Genomic DNA, 11,812 nt, shown 5'->3' on the forward strand with positions numbered 1-11,812 from the left:
CGGCTCAGGTCATGATCTCAGGGTCCTGGGATTGAGCCCTGCATCAGGGTGGTCCCTGCTCAGCAAGGAGCCTGAGCTTCCCTTCCTCTCTCTCTGCCTACCTCTTTGCCTGCTTGTGATCTCTCTCTGTCAAATAAATAAATAAATAATTTTAAAAATATTTAATAAATATAATATCTACACAAGCAAATCTTATTAGAAAACATATTACTTAAATGTGCTGCTTATCTATCTAAAATAATTGGGATGATGCAGTTTACAAGTAAAAAGATTTAAAGCTAATTTTTAGCAGGTGTGTTAGACTTGTATTAATTTTTCTAAGCCACAGAATAAATAAAACCAAACTAGATTTTTATGAAACTTATTACTAATTTAATGCCCCCTTTAATTTACACCAAAATTAAACATTATAAATGGCTTTAAAAACTGATATCTAAACATTAGTATATTTACCTAATAACTATCTTAAAAATGATAACAGTATCTTATCCTCACAGAGTATTACTGTGTTCTAGGTATTGTTCTCACAAATTTAATCCAAACAGCTACCCCAGAAAGCAAGTATTACTGCTATCTCCCTTTCCAAGACAGAGAAGCCAAGGTTCTGAGAAGTTAAGTGATCTACCAAAAAAAAAAAAAAAAAAGCTGGGATTCAAATACATGCCAAGGTGCTACAAACACTGATCCCTTAATCATCTCATTACATGAATGGCCTCCTCAAAGATATTAAATGAAGAAAAAATTGTGAAATGTAGAGGACCATCCATCCTTTCTAGAGATACTTAATTTTTCTCTTAATATATAGTTTAGGACTGGATCCAACATATTTAATAGTCTTCATTATTTTGCCCATTCTTTGTACCCAAATGACTACTTCTAAATTACCTTACAACACTATGTTTACACCCTTGACACTCTGCCTCTTCCTATCTCAATTTCTTCCTCCTTCTCTCTTTTTTAAATACCACGGATGGACTCAGATGTATGCATCGATATTAATTACGATTTGGTTATGTACAAAGGACCTCAAATAGAACAGCCGAGGGAAGACATTTAATAGAATTACATGAAGAGGTCGAATTACTGTTTCTGCCCAATGGGAATCTGCTTTTAGTTGAGACTCCAATAAAAAAATGCACTCTCCCTTCAAAACTTCTCATCAAAAATTACTCCTATATTATGATAACATAAAGAACACATCCTTAGAAAAAGAACATTGTCCTTAGAGAAAGAACATTGGTTCAAGACAAAGAGAAAGAAATCAAATGAACTCTATAGTTAAATAAGAAAAAAAAAAAAGAACAATACAAACAAGCAAAATCTTTCTCTGGGATAATTAGATAAGTATAGTGCAGCCAACACATTGCCAAACAATACATACGAGGGAGTCACAGAAGAGAATGCACAAATGGACTTTAGGAATGTAAAAAGTTGCTCCACCTCAGAGGTAATCAAGCGAAAGCCTGATTAAAACACTGTTAGATCAAGAATACCAATTAGAGTGTTTAGCCTCCTCTTCCCTTGCCCAATTGGCTTTCTTTCCTCAAGGAATAATTGTCCTGTTGATTCATCTTGGTCTTTCTTTTTGTGCTGTTGCTCCCCTTCAAAAGTCTAGCGATGTTGGAGGATCAATCATGTTTATGAATGAAGCCCCTGGTTGCTGTACAGAGGTGACTCGGGCCAGTTTGGCTTCTGTTGGATAAGCCTGTTTTCCTGTTTCCCCAGGAGCCCAACTTCCTGAATTGGAAGCTGCACTGAAGGACAGAGAAGGCAAACTTTGTATAAATGGAAAAGGGACGGCTTAGCTATAAAGCCCACAGGCAAGCCTCGAATTGGGTTTCTTGCAAATAGACTACAAGAAGTCACATGCAAATAGCTCACTGGAGAATCCTCCTTGGAGATAGAGCTGGAAGAAAGTGAGCACGGCCACACTGAGCCGATGTAGGAGCTGACTGACGGTGCAGCGGGAGATGAGACTCAGCGTATCCTACCAGAGCTTCTGAGCTAGGACGGCCCTTCAGAGTTGTCCCAAATTTAGGCAAACACACACTCCTGGTGCAGGAGGTTTTTCTTAAGTACTGGAAAAAGACTATGGCTTATATATTTTGCCTTGGACCAGCAGTGAATCATCATCATTGTTCAATAAATCCATGAATCGGATGTACTCAGCAACTGCCTCCCAATTCATAGTCCTTATAGTTAACCCTTTCCATCACACTTCTCAAGCACCCGAGATATTTAGCATCAGGCAGTAATTCCCCTCCATGAATTACACCTTCCATTTCACCACTGGTGAATATTTTGACAACATGCTATAGCTACCCATAATCAATATTCCACCAATAATTGCCAGACAGCTGATAAAAGACTTAGCACTAAAATCCTATTTAATATCTGTTTCCTATACCAATCCTGAGGTCAAATATCCTGGTTTGGGTTCCATGGTGATAGACACTGAGGTATGGAGTTGCATGGGGTATTAGGGAGTGGTCTCAAGAGAGAGATTATAAAAAGTGAAGAAGGAAGGATTAGACCCCCAAAAGAACTGACCCTCAGTTTGGCTGTAAATGAACCTTTAGGTGATCCTAGTTGAAGAAAGACAACTGAGACATTCTATTTCTGTGTCAACCAGTTATTACTCCTCTACCATTCTCTCCCTGGGGGTTAAAACTTTGGGTGGTGCACTTCTCTGTTCCTGAGAGCAGTTGCCTGAGAAAAATACAGCAGTGACCTTTCAGCAACCAATATTCTTAGCTGCTCAGGGGTAGGTACGTGGGCCCTCAGGAGGGAAACTAGGAGGAAATACAATGAACTACATATACACAAGTAGAAATCTGATGAGTTTTCACACGCCCCTCTGTAATCGCATCTTCTGCCCCGACCCCAGCCCAAGCAGTCACTCATAGATACTATCAATGTCTCTATTGATACATTGGTAGTATCAATGTATCAGATACTATGGGTTAGTTTCTATTTTCTATAATTTTATATAAACAGAATCATATATTGGGGCACCTGGGTGGCTCAGTAGGTTAAGCATCTGACTCTTGATTTTGGGTCGGGTCATGATCTCAGAGTTGTGAGACTGAGCCTGTTTAAAATTCCCTCTCTCTCCCTCTCCCCTGCCCCTCCCCAGTCTCCTTGAATGAGCTCTCGCTCTCTCTTTCTCTCTCTCCTAGATAAATAAATAAAGAGAATCATATAGGTTGTACTTTTTGTCTTGCTTCTTTTACTCAGCATAAATATTATGGATCGCATCTATTTTGTTGTATTTATCCATGACCCATTCCTTCTCTGCTGAGTAGTAATTCACTGCATGGATACGTCACAGTTTTTGTATCCATTCTTTCACTCTTGGACATTGGATTGTTGCCAGTTCTTGATTATTACAAATAAAACTACTATGGACATTCAGATACACGTGTTCGTATAGATGCAGGCTTTCTATTCCCTTAAGTAAATGCGTAGAAGTGGAATGACCGGGGCACACGCTAGGTGAAAATTTTACTTTTCATGAAGCTGCCGAACTGTTTTCCAATGTGGTTGTATTTCACATTATCACCAGCAGTGTTTGGGGACCACTTGCTCCCCATCTTCACCAAGACTTGGTGTTGCTAAACCTCTTGATTGTAGCCATTGTACGGAGAGGATAGTAGTATATCACTGTCGTTTTAATTTGATTTTTTGAAAGATTTTATTTATTCATTTGAGAGAGAGAGATAGTGAGAGATAGAGCAAGAGCAGGGGAGAGAGGGAGAAACAGGGTCCCCGCTAAGCAAGGAGCAGGGCATGGGGCTCGATCCCAGGACCCTGGGACTATGACCTGAGCTGAAGACAAACACTTAACTGACTGAGCCACCCAGGCGCTCCTATTTTTTTTTCAGTCTGTCAGGATTTTCAGTTGTTAGGAACATAATTCACACCGGCTGACTTTAGCACAACAGAATTTATCAAACAATGTTAGGTACCTCGGTGTGTCTTAGGAGAGCCTGAAGAGCAAGTATATGTGTCATTTGACAAGGAACCACATAGCCAGGAAGAACATCAAACTATATATATATATTGTAGGATAGTTACAGTAAAACCCCACTCTTAAAGCTACCTGCCACTTTTTTTTTTTAAGCTTACACAAAGGCAATATTAACAGAAAACAGTAATCTGAGGAATGCTGTTCAGAGACGGCAACCACGGCAACCCCCCTCCCTGCGGGTGCTACCAGAGGGAATGGGGGTGGCATCCTCAATCCGCCTGATCTTCAATCCTGAGCAGGCAAGGGTCCTGAGTGCTGGCTGGGTCCCAGGTCCAGGGGTCTTGGTTCTATTTCCTCCTGTGGCCTGTAGATGTGGAGGGCAGTGATGCCCAGCTCCACCCACCTGTGGGCTACATCCTGGACAGTCAACATGGCGACATAGGGAGAGGACTCATCTCAGTCGACCTTCACCTTCATTCCACTATCACGTGGCAGATGGTTTCCTTGCCAGAAAGATCAGTGACAGGGACCAAAGTGTCACTGAAGGATGCAAAGATGTGGCAGACACCAAACACATTTTCTTCTTCAGCTACCTGATGTCCAAGGCTGATGACCTAATGATTAATGATGTTCAGCATTTTTTTAGGTGGCTATTTACCATTAAGAATATAGAAATACCTAGGGCGCCTGGGTGGCTCAGTTTGGTTGAGCGACTGCCTTCAGTCGTGATCCCCGACTTCCAGGATCGAGTCCCGCATAGGGCTCCCAGCTCCTTGGGGAGTCTGCTTCTCCCTCTGACCTTCTCCTCTCTCAAGCCCTCTCTCACTTATTCTCTCTCAAATAAATAAATAAAATCTTTTTAAAAAAGAATATAGACATACCTAAAAAAATGTTTATCATTTATGCACAATGTGCACGCACGCGCACACACACACACACACCAACACAGACATACCCATTCACACACGTGAAACTTTTCAAATCTTTTGCCCATTCTAAGTGGACTGTTCTTTTGTTTTTTTGTTTTTTATTGAATCATCATAGTTCTGTACATATTCTAGATGAAATTCCTTCGTTGGCTAAATATTTTGCAAATGTTTTCTCCTAGGTTTGCCTTTCATTTTCAAAAGAGGATCCTTCAAAGAGTAAAAGTATTTAACTTTGATGAAGTCCAATATATTACCTTTTAAAACAATTTGCATCATGTTTAAGAAATCTTTGCCAAACTCAAATCCCTATATGCTTCTGGTTTCGTCCACAAATTTTATAGTTTTTAGCCATTATTTTTAGGACAGCCATCCATTTAGGGTTAATTTTTATACAAAGCTTAGAGTTGAAGTTAACATTTTAACACATGGCTATAAAATTGTTTCAGCACCATTTGCTGAAAGAAAAATTTCCTTTTCCCTCATTGACCTGCCCTGGGATCTTTCCTGTGTCTTTGCTTGCATGGTAATATTTTTATTAAGTGCCATACACTTTGAATTTTAACTCCTGAGTGATAGACATTTTTGTATTATTATAAATTCAGTCAAGCAACTTGGAATTTGTCTGATCCTCTCAAGTCTTATTTATAACATTGTTAGATGGGACAGAGAAGCCTTTATTCTAGGGATAATTTTTCCCCACTACTGAGGCAAGAACCTTTCACTCAGAAACCCACAAAGTATGTTTCTCAGGTAGGAAAACAAACTCATTCTGGCCCCCCACGAGACCAAGAATTGACCCTTTTGTTCCTTTCGGGTGATTTTTTTCTCTGGTCTGAAATAATTTCCTCACTCCAACATGCTAATCCATACTCAGCAAAGAACTGAGGGAAACCCTGGACAGGTCTAGAGATTCTTGCTATCTCAGTGGGCTCTGTAGGCAGTAAACAGAGATAATCACAGGGTTAGCCTCCTCTGTGTTGCCTCTCTCAGGAATCCTATACTGCCATATATACAGTGGAGTACAATGCCTCCATCAGAAAAGATGAATACCCAACTTTTGTATCAACATGGAAGGGACTGGAGGAGATTATGCTGAATGAAATAAGTCAAGCAGAGAGAGCCAAGTATCATATGGTTTCACTTGCTTGTGGAATAAGGAATAGCATGGAAGGCATTGGGAGATGGAGAGGAGAAGCGAATGGGGGGAAATTGGAGGGGGAGACAAACCATGACAGATTGTGGACTCTGAGAAACAAACTGAAGGTTTTGGAGGGGATGAGGGTAGTGGGTTGGGTGAGCCTGGTGGTGGGTATTATGGAGGGCATGTATTGCATGGAGCACTGGGTGTGGTACATAAACAATGAATTCTGGAACATTGAAAGAGATTAAATAAAATAAAATGAAAAAATTTAAAAAAGGAATCCTATACTGCCTGATGCTCAGTTTCTGAAAAACTTGTCAAATATTTGGGGATTTTTTTTTTTTTTTCAGACAGGAGGTTATTAACTCTGGCTCCATCTCCGCCAGAATAAGAAAACAACAATAGGTTTTCAACACATTTTAAAGGAGATCTTGTCATCACAAGTCAAGTGGTTCATTTCTGTAGTGTGATGATTCTCAAAACATAGAGGGAAGCAGAAAAATCACTTGAGAAACATGCTCAAAGTACATATTCTAATGTCCTGCCCCAGAATTCAATTGAATAGATCTGGAATGGAATCAGTTATCTGAATTCTTAGTAAGTCTGATACGAGTTTGATCCTGATACTGATTTTCAATAACTCTGATATGAGGTGTTAACAGACTATAATTTGAGAAACTTGCTTCTGTGATTATTCTTTCTGGGTTAATGTGGGCAAAAACGGCTTGGCTGCATGCTTGAGATAGGAAGGGTAGAGATTTTGTCAGTATTTGCATCATTAACCCTTTGATTAATTATGATTGTTATATCACCCTTTTCCTCTCCAACCCTGAGTGCCTTCTCATCCAGAGTTTGGAGTCTCTCTGTACCAGGTGAAAAGATCCAGGTGAAAAGAGCTTTCAAGTGATCTAGCCATTCTCTGTGGTTTTTGCATGTTGCTTTCTCAGCTTTAGATTGTGATTATGTTCCCATCTTCCATCTTTCAGAAATTTTTCAAAATCTCTGGATGCTAATGACAAATCCATTTCTTTATAAATATTTCATTGTCATTTCAATTTAATTTGTTGGGGAATAGAGTAAAGGTCGATTTAATTCACTACCTTCAACTGGAAGACAGGATTTTTTAAATAGCACTGGAAGTAGTCTCTTAACTGGAGTGGTCTCTTATTATTTGACTGAGGAAATTCCTGTAAATTTCTACCAAGATAATACTTGTCTAGTCTTAATAATAATACTTGCATTTTCTATAGCAATGAAATTGTCTTCCAACATTTTTGTTTATCATCTAATTTCATCCTTAGAACATGTCTTTTACAAGGATCAGCATTTTCTGGTACATTTTACTAAGGTATGTTAAATGATTTACTCAAAGCCACACACTGGCAGGAAAAAAATTCCAGGCTTTTTGAATTTTAAGATCATTAAGCCTTATGGGTTTGCCTTTGATTTTGTTTATGTTGTTAAAAATCATCTCACTTATAGAAACATTAATTGCTGTTAAAGTCCATACAGCTGCAAAAATTTGAGGATGAATAAAGTTAAATAAATCTATTGGGTATTTTGATTCGTCCAGTTCATATTAATAGCTTAGCTTGTTGACTTACAGTGATTACAAGTTGCTACGCATTGGTGTGAGTGATTCCGGTAAATCAGCTCTTAGCCTTCACAAGAACATCATGAAGTATGCATTATTACTCTGGAAATGTTGCTAATGGAGAAACTGAAGTGCAGAACAATTCAGATCATACAACTGGAAATTATAAAAGCTCAGACCCCAAAGCTCTGAATTTTGCTCAAAAATATGTGCTTTTAGCTACTATACTCCACTGCCTCTTATATTGAATAATTCTCTGTATTTAATCTAAAGAATCATTTTTTAGTTGATCCGTTCAGTATTATAAATGCTGTCAGAGGCCATTTTAAGCAGTCTTCTTCACAAAAACATAATTTCACAAAAATTCTGATTATTCTCTTCAGTGACATTAACTGACTCTGATTTTTGCAGCCACCATTACTCCTAATTGCCTTCTTATCACCTGGGAGCTAAGTATTAGGTTTGCAATTAATCTCTCCTACCAGTCAAGAGTCATTCTATTAGAATCTTAAATTTACCTAGCAATAAAAACAAAACATAGAAGTCTACCTAGGAAATTGCTATTTCAATATATTGTGGGTTTTTTTAAAAAAGTGATTTTGTGTGTATTTAAGTATGATTGTTTACCTTATCCTTTGATTTTGATTCCTCTTTCTTTCTTTCTATCTTTCTTTCTTTCTTTCTTTCTTTCTTTAACAGAGAGAGAGTGAGAGCAGGAACACAAGCAGGGGGAGTGAGAGAGGGAGAAGCAGGCTTCCCCACAAAGCAGAGGGCTCAATGCAGGGCCGATCCCAGGAACATGGGATCATGACCCCAGCTGAAGGCAGATGCCCAATGACTGAGCCACCCAGGTGCCCACCATCTTCCCTGTTTAACCAGCTTTTACTTTTTAACTGCTATGTGTCTAATGGAGTAGTTAACAGGTACACTACAAGGACTAACTTGACTAAAGAATCATTTAAATTTTTTTCATTTATTTTTTTAATTTCTTTTCAGTGTACCAGAATTCATTGTTTATGTACCACACCCAGTGTTCCATGCAATACATGCCCTACATAATACCCACCACCAGGCTCACCCACCTTCCCACTCCCCGCCCCTTCAAAACCCTCAGATTGTTTTTCAGAGTCCATAGTCTCTCATGGTTCATCTTCCCCTCCAACTTCCCCCAACTCACTTCTCTCCATCTCCCCATGTCCGTGTTATCCCTTACGGTCCACAAATAAGTGAAACCACATGATAATTTCTGCTAGACTTATTTCACTCAGCATAATCTCTTCCAGTCCTGGCCATGTTGATACTAAAGTTGGGTATTCATCCTTTCTGATGGAGGCATAATTCTCCATAGTGTATATGGACCACATCTTCCTTATCCATTTGTCCATTGAAGGGCATCTTGTTCTTTCCACAGTTTGGCAATTGTGGACATTGCTGCTATGAACATTGGGGTACAGATGGCCCTTCTTTTCACTACATCTGTATCTTTGGGGTAAATACCCAGTAGTGCAATTGCAGGGTCATAGGGTAGCTCGATTTTTAATTTCTTAAGGAATCTCCACACTGTTTTCCAAAGTGGCTGCACCAACTTGCATTTCCACCAACAGTGTAAGAAGGTTCCCTTTTCTCCACATCCTCTCCAACACTTGTTGTTGTTAACTGTCTTGTTAATTTTGGCCATTCTAACTGGTGTAAGGTGGCATCTCAATGCGGTTTTGATTTGAATCTCCCTGATGGCTAGTGATGATGAACATTTTTTCATGTGTCTGATAGCCATTTGTATGTCTTCATTGGAGAAGTGTCTGTTCATGTCTTCTGCCCATTTTTTGACATGATTATCTGTTTTGTGTGTATTGAGTTTGGGGAGTTCTTTATAGATCCTGGATTTCAGCCTTTTGTCTGTACTGTCATTTGCAAATATCTTCTCCCATTCCATAGGTTGCCTCTTTGTTTTGTTGACTGTTTCCTTTGCTGTGCCAAAGCTTTTGATCTTGATGAAGTCCCAAAAATTCATTTTCATTTTTGTTTCCTTTGCCTTTGGAGATATATCTTGAAAGAAGTTGCTGTGGCCGATATCGAAGAGGTTACTGCCTATGTTCTCCTCTATGATTCTGATGGATTCCTGCCTCATGTTGAGGTCTTTTATCCATTCCAAGTTTATCGTTGTGTATGGCGTAAGAGAATGATCACGTTTCATTCTTCTACATATAGCTATCCAATTTTCCCAGCACCATTTATTGAAGAGACTGTCTTTTTTCCACTGTATATTGTTTTCTGCTTTGTCAAAGATTATTTGACCATAGAGTTGAGGGTCCATATCTGGGCTCTCTACTCTGTTTTGCTAGTCTATGTGTCTGTTGGTCTATGTGCATGCCAGTATCATGCTGTCTTGGTGATCACAGCTTTGTAGTAAACCTTGAAATCAGGAAACGTGATGCCCCCAGTTTTGTTTTTCTTTTTCAACATTTCCTTAGCAACTCAGGGTCTCTTCTGATTCCATACAAATTTTAGGATTATTTGCTCCAGCTCTTTGAAAAATACCGGTGGAATTTTGATCGGAATGGCATTAAAAGTATAGATTGCTCTAGGCAGTAAAGACATTTTAACAATGTTTATTCTACCGATCCAAGAGCATGGAATGGTCTTCCCTCTTTTTGTGTCTTCTTCAATTTCGTTCATGAGTGTTCTGTAGTTCCTCGAGTACAGATCCTTTACCTTTTTGGTTAGATTTATTCCCAGGTATCTTATGGTTCCTGGTGCTATAGTAAATGGAATCGATTCTCTAATTTCCCTTTCTGTATTTTCATTGTTAGTGTATAAGAAAGCAACTGATTTCTGTACATTGACTTTGTATCCAGGTGGGATTCATCCCTGGGTTGCAAGGATGGTTCAGCATTCGCAAATCAATCAATGTGATAGAACAAATCAATAAGAGAAGAGAGAAGAACCACATGGTCTTCTCAATTGATGCAGAAAAAGCATTTGACAAAATCCAGCATCCGTTCCTGATTAAAACGCTTCAAAGTATAGGGATAGAGGGAACATTCCTCAACTTCATATAATCTATCTAAGAAAAATATCATCCTTGGCAAATATCATCCTCAACGGGAAAAAGCTGACAGCCTTCCCTTTGAGATCAGGAACACAACAAGGATGCCCACTCTCACCACTCTTGTTCAACATTGTATTAGAAGTCCTAGCAACAGCAATCAGACAACAAAGAGAAATAAAAATTAGCAGTGCGGAAGTCAAACTCTCTCTCTTCACAGATGACATGATACTTTATATGGAAAGCCTAGAAGACTCCACCCCCAAACTACTAGAACTCATACAGCAATTCAGTAATGTGGCAGGATACAAAGAATCATTTAAATTTTAATGGAGACTTTAACCAAAAGATTGGTTAAGGACGCATCTGGTCTTGGACAGCTTTGCAGAATTGGCAGGAGAAAGTATTCATGGAGCCTCTAGTTAATGAATAAAATGAGTAACATACTGCAGCACACTGATTCGTGAGAGAACATTACAGGAGATTAAAAAAAAAAAAAGAGCCATATTGCTCTTTTACCAGGGACCTGTCAACATGCAGTGCATTGGCACCCAAACTGTAAATACTGTGGCACAAGTCATCATTGAGAAATACTACACACACCCCGGCAGCGATTCCCACACCTCCAAGCACGAGTTGCTCAGGGTCGCCATTACTGTCATCAAGAAGCTCCACAACAAGGTAGCAGGTTGTGTGACGCTTCTGACCAAGGGATTCATGGAGGTCCAGTGAGAGGGACCCCAATCAAACTGCAGGAGAAAGAGAGAGAAGGGAGAGACAGTTATATTCCTGAGGTCTCAGTCCTAGATCACGAGATCTTTGAAGCAGATCGTGACACTAAGGAGATGTTGAAGGTCTTGGACTTCGGCAGCCTGTCCAACCTGCAGATCACTCAGCCCACGGTTGGGGTGAATTTCAGAACGCCACATGAAGTCATATGAATCTTTCTACCGTGCTGTAATATCTTCAGTAGGCCTTGGAAACAACAACAAAAGAGCCTGATTATAGAAGAAAATCTATTAGTATTATTACTATATCCAGCTTTATCTAGAGAACACAACCTTTATAAGTCACTGATATGGTAAAGTAAACAATAGTTGGAGATAAGTAAATGTTGAGGACAAAAAAGTGA

At 39.3% G+C, this 11,812-nt stretch overlaps 1 pseudogene across 1 annotated transcript; it reads right to left on the reverse strand.

The window, feature by feature from the left end:
* Window positions 1–4,172: 4,172 nt before the first annotated feature.
* On the reverse strand, window positions 4,173–11,609 carry LOC308344280 (small ribosomal subunit protein uS11-like; annotated as a pseudogene). Its single transcript has 3 exons — window positions 11,493–11,609; window positions 11,200–11,382; window positions 4,173–4,584 (listed from the first exon to the last, which is right to left on the reverse strand). The product of its transcript is annotated as a small ribosomal subunit protein uS11-like (transcript).
* Between the last annotated feature and the right edge of the window lie 203 nt (window positions 11,610–11,812).

Source organism: Martes martes, assembly GCF_963455335.1.
Source record: "Martes martes genome assembly, chromosome: 6".
Classification (NCBI taxonomy): Eukaryota; Metazoa; Chordata; class Mammalia; order Carnivora; family Mustelidae; genus Martes; species Martes martes.